General features: G+C 37.8%; 1 long non-coding RNA gene across 3 annotated transcripts; it reads left to right on the top strand.

Moving 5' to 3' along the window:
• Positions 1 to 6,361: 6,361 nt before the first annotated feature.
• Positions 6,362 to 10,776, top strand: LOC136254837 (uncharacterized). Of its 3 annotated transcripts, XR_010700798.1 has the most exons (9): positions 6,362 to 6,996; positions 7,046 to 7,172; positions 8,492 to 8,635; positions 8,695 to 9,094; positions 9,141 to 9,293; positions 9,344 to 9,730; positions 9,788 to 9,845; positions 10,441 to 10,508; positions 10,562 to 10,776. It is a non-coding gene; the product is annotated as an uncharacterized lncRNA (long non-coding RNA). The 3 variants fall into 3 exon arrangements; XR_010700797.1 differs by having other exon boundaries at positions 6,366 to 7,172; XR_010700796.1 differs by lacking the exons at positions 6,362 to 6,996; positions 7,046 to 7,172 and having other exon boundaries at positions 8,317 to 8,635.
• The last annotated feature ends 793 nt before the right edge of the window (positions 10,777 to 11,569 follow it).

An 11,569-nucleotide genomic window follows, 5' to 3' on the forward strand; every position in this document is an offset into this window, starting at 1 on the left:
TGGTACTTGAACAAACACATGTATGTATAATTTAATTTTTATCATGTATAGGCTTGTCTTATTCAATAGACGGATTTATTTCCTTGTAATCTGTTAATAAGTTACGCTTGTCTGAAGGCTAGTTAGAAAATTTATTATCATAATAATTTTCTAAATTCTGTTTTAAAATTCTTTGGCAACTCATTGGAAGTGTTTTTGGTGGCTGGTATAAAGACAATTTATTCTACCTATTAAACCAATACTGCATGTCAAGGTGCCATTGTGAAGCTGTTCTCCAGTTAACATTTTTTGTGAGATAGTGCAAACCTCCCAATATACAGTTACTACCATGCTTTATGATACTCAGTGTACAGTTAGCTACCACTATGAACATGTACATGAAGGGGTAATTTGATCTACTTGTACCAAATTCTCAAAGGTAACTGGTAACTATGACATAGATAATCATTTATTTACCCCATCCACTTCTACAGCAAACAAAAGGCCACACAAAGAAATTATTCAAGCACCACACTAATTCATATACAAGACCTAATTTTTGAGTAACAGAATAATCAATGACTGTAATTTATTACCCCAATCTATTGTTGATTCTCCTTCCGTCAATGATTTTAAAACACTACTTGACAGACATCACGGTAGTTGTTTATTTTGCTGTAAAAATGAAGTGTGCCCTGTGACACCAAAACAGCACACCAAAACAGCACACCAAAACAGCACATTTCGGTGTCACAGGGCACACTTCATTTTTTACAATGATTTTGTATAGTAATTAGAATACCTAAGTACATAATTTGTCTATGGATGTACAGGCACAAGCCTTACCCTTAAAATACAAGAAATACATAAATTTTCAAAGTAGGCGCGCCCACAGTTGGCCGAAGGCCGGCTTTGGGCGCGCAAAGAGGTTACTGTTGAATGCTTTTAACAATGACCTTTTATTATTATAATTGCAAAACCTCGCAAGCGAGTATGTAAGTGCAATATATGTACAAAATTAGTTAATATTAAGCAAGTAAGTAAAAGAGTCAATTGAAGTAGCGTTAACTATTTCAGTTGGTAATTTGTTCCATAATGCAATGGTGGCTGGGAAAAAGCTAAACTTGTATGGATCAATCCGTGTAAAGGGTACAGTAAGTTTGTAATCATGGCCTCTAGTAATTCCTGGGTTGTAGTTGATATAGTTAGGTAGTTTTAAGTCTATTATATGGTGGGTAATCTTATACATCATTTGTAATCTGAGAGTATCTCTACGGCTGTGCAGGCTGTTCCATCTTAGTGTATTTATCATCTCAGTAACACTACTCGTATATCAGTAATCGCCATTTACAAATCTTGCTGCTCGTCGCTGTACCGATTCCAGTTTATCGATGTTACATTTAGTATGGGGGGCCCAGGAACAAGCAGCATATTCTAAAATTGGTCGAACATACATCAGATAAGTATCAGATTTCATTTCACATTTACATGAAGACAAGTTCCTCTTTAAGAAAGCTAGAGCACTGTTTGCTTTTTTACACACCGAGTCAATATGCTTGTTAAAATTTAGCTTGGAATCGATGACAATTCCCAAATATTTAGCTTCATTTACATTTTCAAGAAAGTGATTATACAATGTATAGGAGAAAGCAAATATATTTCTTAGTGATGTCTGTAATACTTGGCACTTAACGACATTGAAAATCATCTTCCACTTCTTGGCCCACTGCTCTAAATTGTGTAAATCATGTTGGAGAATTTCCTGGTCATTTTTGTTTTTTATTTGTCTATACTATGATAACAAACAGTCGTCAGCAAATAGACTACAACATGAAGAAATAGTATCGGGTAAATCATTTATGTAAACAAGAAATAACAATGGTCCCAATACAGTTCCTTGGGGAACACCACCTATATGGACGTAGAACAAAAACTGGGTATCTAACTTCTGAATTCCTTCGAGGCGAAAGGGACGTGTCCCGTACTTACGTGAAAGAAAATGAATTGACAACCCGAGTCGAGGATTTCTCTAAGGCTGCTGCAATTGTTCCGGAAGTCACGTGAATAAAAATGGCTATTCGTCCGGCTGCCGGACACCACTTTTTTTCGCTATTCGTCCGTCAGTATCACTCATAACTCAAATATCAAACACATGTTGTATGAAAGTAAGTTTTTGGGTGAGTTCGAGCTCGGGTTCAGCTTTGGTTTCTTCTTCACTGGGTATTCTTCTTATGCTGATAGGTTTCTTCTTGAATGACGTATATAAGGTAGAAACTAAAGGAGGTCAGTGGCTGGGAGCCATGGTACAGTGATTAGGACGCCTGCTTACGAAACTCGAGGTACCGGGTTCGAATCCCAGTCAAGGCTTTTTTTTCCGTTTCACTGAGGACCCTTTTCCTATTCTTTTTTTTTCTAATACAGTTCCAATACAAATTACTCTACAACTAAACTTTTTGTCTAAGACTAAGTTTTATTTTATTCACGTGACTGCCGGACGAACAGCCACTGCGAGAAATAAAATCTGCACAAAAAAGGATGCTCAAACGAAAAAAACATTCTTGATCGGGAATCGAACCCGGGACCTCCAGAGCGTTAGCCCAGCGTCTTAGCCATTGTGCTACGTGGCTCCCAGCTTACCCACCTCCCTTAGACTCTAAGTTATATGTCTACTACTTACAGCGAAAAAAAAGCTAATTACGGTATTTGGGGTTGTGCAGTTGCACCACCTGTGTTATGATCAGCCATACGCACAGTAATAAAATCGAAATCAAATAGCAACGTAATTGCCGAATTACAAAACAATTTGGCATGAATACAGTACGCCAACATGTACAGTATTTATAAAAATCTAATTATCTTTTAAACGAAAAAAAACGCATTGGAGCGCATTGATTTGTCCAAGATATCCAATTATCTTGCTGAATTTGTAATAGGCTAACACAGTACTAATAAAAATAAAAATACCAAATATATACATAATGGATTGATTTCCTAGAATGGGATAGTAGCTATAACTGCATGCAGGGGTGCCTGAGTTTTAGAGAGTGGCATATGACAACTTGTATATCTAGCTATTAATGCTGTTATAAGTTGTGTACCTAATTCTATTGTACGCACATGCACATATTCTACACCTATAGTATGTACGTGTTGAGCTGAATCCTCAATAACATTTTATAACTCATGGATGCAATTACTTGAAATTTGGCTCATTCGTAGTACTACTTAAGCCGCTAAAAATATTTCAAACTCTTGTTTTGTTCAAATGTCTGACATAATATTTACGGCAAATCAAAACTTTCACAATCATTTCCTATGGGAAGCCATATAAGTACAGTATCCATTACAGCCCTTTCCCGAACTTGTAATGGAGCCAAACCGTACTACGGCGTGTCTGTTGTTGACACCTTTTGCTGTTACCACAAATCACCTGGTTGGTTGATATGTTAACTCTGTTGAGAAAAATCCACTTTTAATTTTCAGCTGTTTTCAGGATCCAGCTCAACTTCATAAGTACTATAGTATGAATCGCTCTATTATTGAAATAATTAAACACCATGCGCTAATGCTGTTTCTGTATGTGTAGTTCTTTAATGTATGTAATTAATGTTCTCAGTGTGGCTGTTGAGTTGTATGTGTGAGAATTTTTAAGTTGCTGTGAGTACAGACGACACCAAAAAATCTGTTACTGAGCATTCTTGTACTACGCATGACATAAATGCTCCCCCGGGAGGCCTGCACAGTAATAAAAATTTATTAATTAATTGACGCAAAGAAAACCGTGATACTATACCGAGATTTTCCATGTTGGTGCATGCACTTGGTACTTTATTTATTTATTGGAAAGTTATATAGTGCCGGCAGTCACGTGCATTAAAAAAAAACTTAGACAGAAAAACCTAAGAAAGCAAAAAAAAAGTTGCCTCAGCAGGGGATCAAGCCTGGGCATCCATGCTCATAATCAATGCTCGTAGTGGCTGTACCACCGGTGCTGCAGCTACTTACTTCCCTTAGTTCCTACCTTATAAACATCTGATTGAAGTGACTTCTATATATAACAAGAGTGAAGAAGAAACCAAAGCTGAACCCTACCCTACCTTAACGTTAAGGAACTACTTTTCGCATCCCCTATAAAGTTGAATGCTGGGGGAAACCTACTAGATGCATCCCCTAAAGTCGAATGCTCGGGGAAACCTACTAGACGCGTGCCCTAAAGTCGAATGCTCGGGGCATATTGGACGCGTACCAACCTTAGCTCGCCTAGATACAAGTGGTGTGTTTGATAGTCCAGTAAATGATGGACTTGTGCCGGTAAAATAGCCGTTCACGTTCGTAACCGGTGCCGATACTATATCCACTTTGTTATTTATTATTACTGGGCAGGCAGCTCTTCTGGTACTACGAGAAAAATCATGGATTCCATACAGCAGATTTCACCTCCGTTTTAAAATCTCGTGACGCATGCACGCACACTTGTTAGGCGCAACCTGTGAATTTGCGCAGTTTATAAATTACGCTGCGCATTTTGTAAATTCATAAAATGCGCAACAATTTATAAATTGCGCAGCTCGAATGAGGCCACGGTGCGGTGCGATCGAGTGTGCAATTTACGACCTACTATCGTTTCACACCTGGTAGTTCACGCGATTTAAGACCTAATTTCGTTTCACACCTGGTGGTTCACGAGACCTCCTCGTGCTTGCGAGGTGTGAGCTTCAACGAGTTAGCTAGCTAGTCAGTATGTCGAAAGAAGGTCACAGAGAGCTGTTCGAAAAGTTCTGCAGAACGAAGTATTTTGATCACACCACTACAAGCAAGACAGTATCAGAGGAGAAGGCTAAGAAAATCATAGACGTTTTGAATGGAATTGAAAGACTGAAGTCATAGTGATATTTCAAACTCCTTCAAATTCTGGGTTATTAAAACGAAGAAGTTTGCTTTATTAAACTATCCAGAGTTTTTATTATTATTATTATTATTATTGTGATTTTGCTGCTGAAAGACATGGATACAAACTGGGGGGTTGGTATAAAACTAAACTAGACTATAAAATACAGCAGCTGGTGTGCTGATAAGAGCTATCAGCACCCAATTATAAGTTAAGATTACAAGGGAGCAACTAAAAATTACAAGTAAACTAATTAATTAACAAAGGGGTAATTGGGGTGGAACTACACCTATGACAAGGACATACAACATGATAAGTACAATAATTATTGTCATCAAAGTTTGAAGTGAAAATGGCCCAGAAGATGTTGTTTAACTGTTTCTTTAGTGTTGCTATAGATAGATCTAGATTTAAAGGTGGCAGTACATTCCATAAACGTGGTAAACGGTTAAAATAAAAGTGGCGGGAGGTGCTATATTTCGTATAATTATGAACTAGCTTGGAATGGGTTGATGATCTTGTAGAACTATTGCTGTTAAAATGGACCCACTTGGAGATGTCAAAGTGTAAAGATGGATTCTTGATGGATTTAATAAAAAATAATAAGTCATTTAGTTCGTAAGTAAACATGAGGGGAAGCATCGACAACTTTAATAGTCTAGTTTTATAGGATGAAGTATAATCATTAAGAACGTACTTTGTGGCTCTCCGCTGAACCCTTTCCAAAAGCTGGATATCTTGAACAAGATTGGGTCGCCAGATTTGGGAGCAGTACATAAGTTGAGAACGCACCAAGGAGATGTATAATTGTTTCTTTGTCAAGGTACAGTTGGTTGTAAAACTACGATGGATTAAGCCTAGCTGTTTGTAGGCTCTGGACACAACCATATTACAATGAGCAGACCAGGAGAGGTCAGTAGATATCATGATCCCAAGGTCTTTAATCAGTTCTGTCGATTCAATATTGTTATTCTTGAGGAAGTACTGAGCCGTACTATTATTGTTGCACCAAAAGTGTAAAACAGCACATTTGGAGCAATTAAATGATAAATTACGCAACACGGACCAGTTGCTGGCTATGTTAAGGTCCTCTTGTATAATGTTGAAGTCTTCAGCAGTCTTAGCTGTATGTATACACTTGGTGTCGTCAGCAAATAAAAAGGGCAGTAATTCTTTTAATAGCGAAGGAAAATCATTGATGTAAAGAATGAACAAAAGAGGACCAAGGATGCTGCCTTGTGGTACTCCTGATAACACAGGTAGCACCTCTGAAATAAAATTATTAATACGTACTCGTTGCTGTCTGTTGAGAAGATAAGCCTGAAACCAATTCCACAGGTCACCACGAATTCCCAGGGACCATAACCTGGTCAATAAGTCACTGTGGGGAACAGAGTTGAATGCTTTTCTTATATCAAGATATATTACATCAATGGGAGTGGATAATTCATGTGCTTCAATTACAGAGTTGATAAAGAGGAGTAGTTGTTGTAATGATGACCTGCCTCTAACAAAACCAAATTGTAATGGTGTAACAAGCTTGATTACTTTGTCAACTATCTTGTTGTACACTAATCTTTCCAAAATTTTTGAAAGAATACAAAGCAGTGAAATTGGACGATAATTTTTGATGTCTGTCTTCGGACCTGACTTGTGTATGGGAACTATAAGATGAGTCTGCCACTCACTAGGAAGAGAGCATGAAGTGATGGACAAGTTAATTAAATGATGGACAATAGGAGTAATTGGACCAGCACACTGTTTCAGTACCTCAGGGCTCATGGCATCAATCCCAGCTGCTTTACTAGCATCCAAGGAAGACAGACATTCAAAAACTTCCTCAGGTTGGATATCAATTGAGGACATAGCAGGTATGTCAGAAGGGTTGTCTGCAGTCTGTGGTTGGTCCATAAAACTTTTGGTAAAAACTGAGTGAAAGTATTTATTAAAACCATTGGCTATACCAAGATCATCATCACAAGAATCAGAGTCAAGCGACATGGCTGCTGGAATAGACCGATTGTTTTTAAGGCTTGAGATAAATTTATAAATTCTGTTGGAGTTAGATGAGGAATATTGTTCCACAGTTGAAGTTAGAAAATGTCCTATGTCTGCCAGCCAAGCAAAGAGTAAGAAATGATGGTTTTTTGTGCCTCTCTTCACAAAACTATATTACAGAATGATAATGACAAAACTGTCTTTGGTCATCATCGCATAGTGGCAACAGCTGAGAAGTTTTGATATATTAGAGCGTGTGCACTCAACGGAAAATGGGCGTGTAGGCTACAAGAAAACGCTTGCAGAGGTATGGGAATTGTGTATGCTGTCATATTATTAAAGTGTCACCAAGTTTTTTGGTCACTGAGACTGCATAATAGAGTGAAGATGGGGTGGTCCTATGTTTATATTAAAGCCACGTTTAATTTAATTTTGTAACTAAACATGTGAGCCCATTCCTTGGAGTACTGAGTTGGAAATAATACTGAGATAATAAAAGAAATCATTACGTGCGTGCAATGCAGGCTTTTGCTGAGATGATCAACTAATGTTTTAGCCTATTGTGGAAGTAGTTTTGGGAATATAGTGCTACACAGTAGAAAATTTAGCAAAGAAATCAATTTGAACAGTGAATATACTGACTACAAGTGCTTATATTCATAGCCATTACTTTAGAAGAGTTTGAAAATTTGGTTTGGATGTTGACCATAATATATTGGCATATATCTATCAGGGATATAACGAATTGGTTAAAATAGTAAAATAGTAATGGTTAATTCCAGATGAGTTAGCTAGCTGCATGGTGCTTGGTTTTTAGAAGTAGCACAACATCAACTTGTTTCTGATTGCACTAGTGTGTTAACTGTTCTTGTTATGGCATAGCTATGTTATACACATTTGGCTATGACTGCTTTATTAGAGTGTCTTGATTTCAATACTTAAAGGTATAGGAGTGCAGTTCCCATTGTTTTGTTTTCAACAGCAGCTGACTGCAATTAAAGGACATAATTGTGTGGCTCTGAAGTGTGGCATGTATGTGTTCTGATTGTTTAAGAGTGTGGTCCAGTCATGTCATTGTATCATTGAAGCTACATGTATTGTATCTGTCAGTCGTTTAAATGTCAAATAGTTGTTTGACTTGTTCTTCTAAGGAAAGTGTCTATACAGAAATTTAACACCTTATTATTATGGTTTCCTTGCATGAAGGAGATGATCATGTAATATAACAGAAAACAGACACTTGTCAGAACCAGAAAGGTTTATCCGTGAGTTTGTTATTGTGGTGGCCATGTACTGCTTGCTTTGGTTTGGCCTCTGACATGTGACAAGTCAGACAGACAGTCAGGCAGACAAAAAATGGGTTTTGACGATTTTTAAAAATACAGGATTGATGTTTGATACACTAAGACTATTCAAAACTCATTTTCATCTCGTATTTGTGTGGTTTTCAACTACAACATTCTGGGAGGCGCCATTTATTTTCTTTAGTATTTGATAGCAGTACCTATTTCACACTTTGCCCACTTTTGTTTGTATGTCTAATTATATTTCCCGGCATTCTTAAGTATGTGTATTTAACAAACTTGCCCACAATTATCATAATTTCTAATTGTGTTACTATTGTAGGTCCAAAGAATGTATGAAGGTTTGCCAAGGGAGGCAGCTCAATATTTTTGTAGCACATGCCATATTTGCCAGCTGAAGCAGCCACAGAATTGTGCTACTCCTTTGAAGCCAATCATTTCATCAGGATTTTTAACACGTTGTCAGGTTTGTTGTGGGAGAGAGTATAATTTACATAGAGGATTATTCAATCTTGCTTATTTTAGATTGATTTGATAGATATGAGGCACATGCCAGATGATTTTTATTGCTACATTGCACATTACATGGACCACTGGTCAAAGTTTCACGTGCTATGGCCACTGATAAACAAGAGTGCCATTGAAGTAGCTAGTGGGCTTGTGCACAAGGTTTTCCCATATTTTGGGCTCCCCAAAATATTGCAGTCAGATAATGGAAGGGAATTTGTTAATGACGTTATTAGAGAGATATTGAAGTCGTGGCCAGGAGAAGTGACAATAATCAATGGTAGACCTCGCCATTCACAGTCACAAGGTTTAATTGAAAAGGGCAACCATCTTGTAGAAATGCAGTTGCAAGCATTTAAATGTGAGCACAAGGATTCCAACTGTGTATCTTGGACTGACTGGCTGCCATGTATTCAATGTAAGTACTAGTATGAGCCCAACTAATATGTAATGTGCCCTTGCAGATAATTTAAATGTTCAAGTGTGTTGCACTTTAAAACAAAGCTGATATGAAGTGGTGTTTGGCCAGCCACCAAGGTTAACCCCATTTGCTGAACTTCCCGAAGGAGTTGACCATTGTATAATGGAAGAGGATTTAACTGATCTTATCAAAGATGGTTAGTGGTTCAATAGTGATGTAAAAAAATCATGTGGCGCTTTCAACTAGATGATGTGTCACTGCTATTTGATGAATTACCACCAACTGTGTTTCCACCAACATCTATAAGGATGTCACCACAACAACTGAGTAGAAGTACATCACCACCATCTAGCTTAATGATGTCACCACGGCGACTAAGTAGAAGTTAATCACCCCCATCTAGTTCAAGGATGTCACCACAGCGACCAAGTAGAAGTACATCACCATCTAGCTCAAAGATGTCACCACAGCGACCAAGTAGAAGTGCATCACCACCATCTAGCTCAAGGATGTCACCACGGCAACCAAGTAGAAGTACATCACCATCTAGCTCAAAGATGTCACCACAGCGACCAAGTAGAAGTGCATCACCACTATCTAGCTCAAGGATGTCACCACAGCAAGCATGTCAAAGTGTGCCACCACTGTTACCTGACAAACCAATGTCAAATCAAATTGTATCTCCTATAGCATCTCCTACAGATGATACGTCATCACCACCTGATCACATGGAGTCGGAGTCTCAGAGGTACAAATCATTACCAATTTTGTGTAGACTGCTATAGCTTTTTTGACCAGTGAAACCTCCTAGTTATAACTACACAAGCCATGTATAAATACATTCTGTGAGATCAAGGTTTTTTCATATCAAGAAGTGAAAATGTTTAGTTTCAGTGAAAATCTTTGTCCTTATTGTGTGAGGCCTATATTTCTTTTATCAATTAAGTTGTTTAAGCATGGAGGTTTTGTTATAACTGTAGTGTTTGGTGTTCTGTCTATGTGATTTCAGCAATGCCCTTATGTTTATAGCAATATGTTATTATTCTATTAGTCAAAACACAGTGAAAAATCATATGATCACCTCACTACTTGTGATCGCCATAAGGCAATTCGGGAGGCAGCAGACTTAGAGTACCGAAAAAATGCTGAAAGAATGAAATTGCAGTATGAAAAAGTTAAACATTGTAGACAAAACTTATGAGCATGCATGCATTGGTTTGACATCCAGGTCAACAGTATGGTGTTCACATGCATTTACGTAGTATAGTGCATCAATAGAAGTCAATGCCTTGTGATAATTATAATCCTGTGGAGAAAATATATATATTTTTTTGTTTATTTAGAACCATTGAATGACTATTGCCATTCCTGTGGAATGATTGGTTTGGTGGATGATGATACAACTCCCTTGGTAAGCTCTAGTTACATTAACGAATCTTGTATTTATGTGTGTGAACTCTGTAGGTCAGGTGCAATAGTTGCTCATGGGGGTACCACAGACAGTGCTTAAGAAGGCATGAAGTGACAATCTCACAGGACGAAAACAGTTTTAACTTTGTAGGGCCATGCTGTTCAAAGAATGGGCCTGTGTTTGTGTATAGCTAACTGCTGTATTGGAGCTAATTCCAAGTTAAGATTGTAACTTAGTCACAAGCTGAATTTGAATATTAAAAAATCAATTAGATCTAGCTATACTGAATATAAATATTGTGTTCTATCTAGTACATCAGGGGCGTGGTGTTGGATGTGTGCTCCATGCAGGAACTTGATCAGACAGAATGCACCTTATCCAATCCAACTGCAGAGTACGCAAAGGAACCTTGGAGGGAGAGATAGTCAATACAGAGGAAGCGGAACCGTCTTGACCCATGTTCCTTGTAGTAAACATATAGCTATCAAGGGGCTTATTAAAGTTATATAAAAGAAAATGAAAAAAATTGGATCACATTAGACCATTAGAATCATTAATAACCAGGCGTAAACACGATAATTATTGGTAGCATCATTTGCAATCCATGCCATCTACCAATCTGTGGGCAGAGCAGTAAACTTCCCAATCTGTGGGGCTTATTACACCTCTCTGAAAGCAGCCATAATACGCACTTGATCAGCCAAGAACGTAATGGCGGTACACTGAATGGACCAGAATCCAAAGAGTTCATAAAATGCGCAGCTCTTACGGTAGTTCACAAATTGCGCAACAATTTATAAATTGTTGCGCATTTTATGAATTTACAAAATGCGCAGCGCAATTTATAAACTGCGCAAATTCACAGATTGCGCCTAACACACTGATTTAATGTGTCATACGTAGCGCAATTTTTAAACGGAGAATCTGCTGTAAGATTTCAATCACTGTGTGTCCCATTACAATGGATAATTAATTGTAAATGTGTTGAAACCATTACTTGTCGTGGTCTTTATCAACCGCGAAAGACCCTTCAGCCAACTGGCTTGTAAGCGCATGCGTAA

Source organism: Dysidea avara, chromosome 4 (genome assembly GCF_963678975.1).
Source record: "Dysidea avara chromosome 4, odDysAvar1.4, whole genome shotgun sequence".
Classification (NCBI taxonomy): domain Eukaryota; kingdom Metazoa; phylum Porifera; class Demospongiae; order Dictyoceratida; family Dysideidae; genus Dysidea; species Dysidea avara.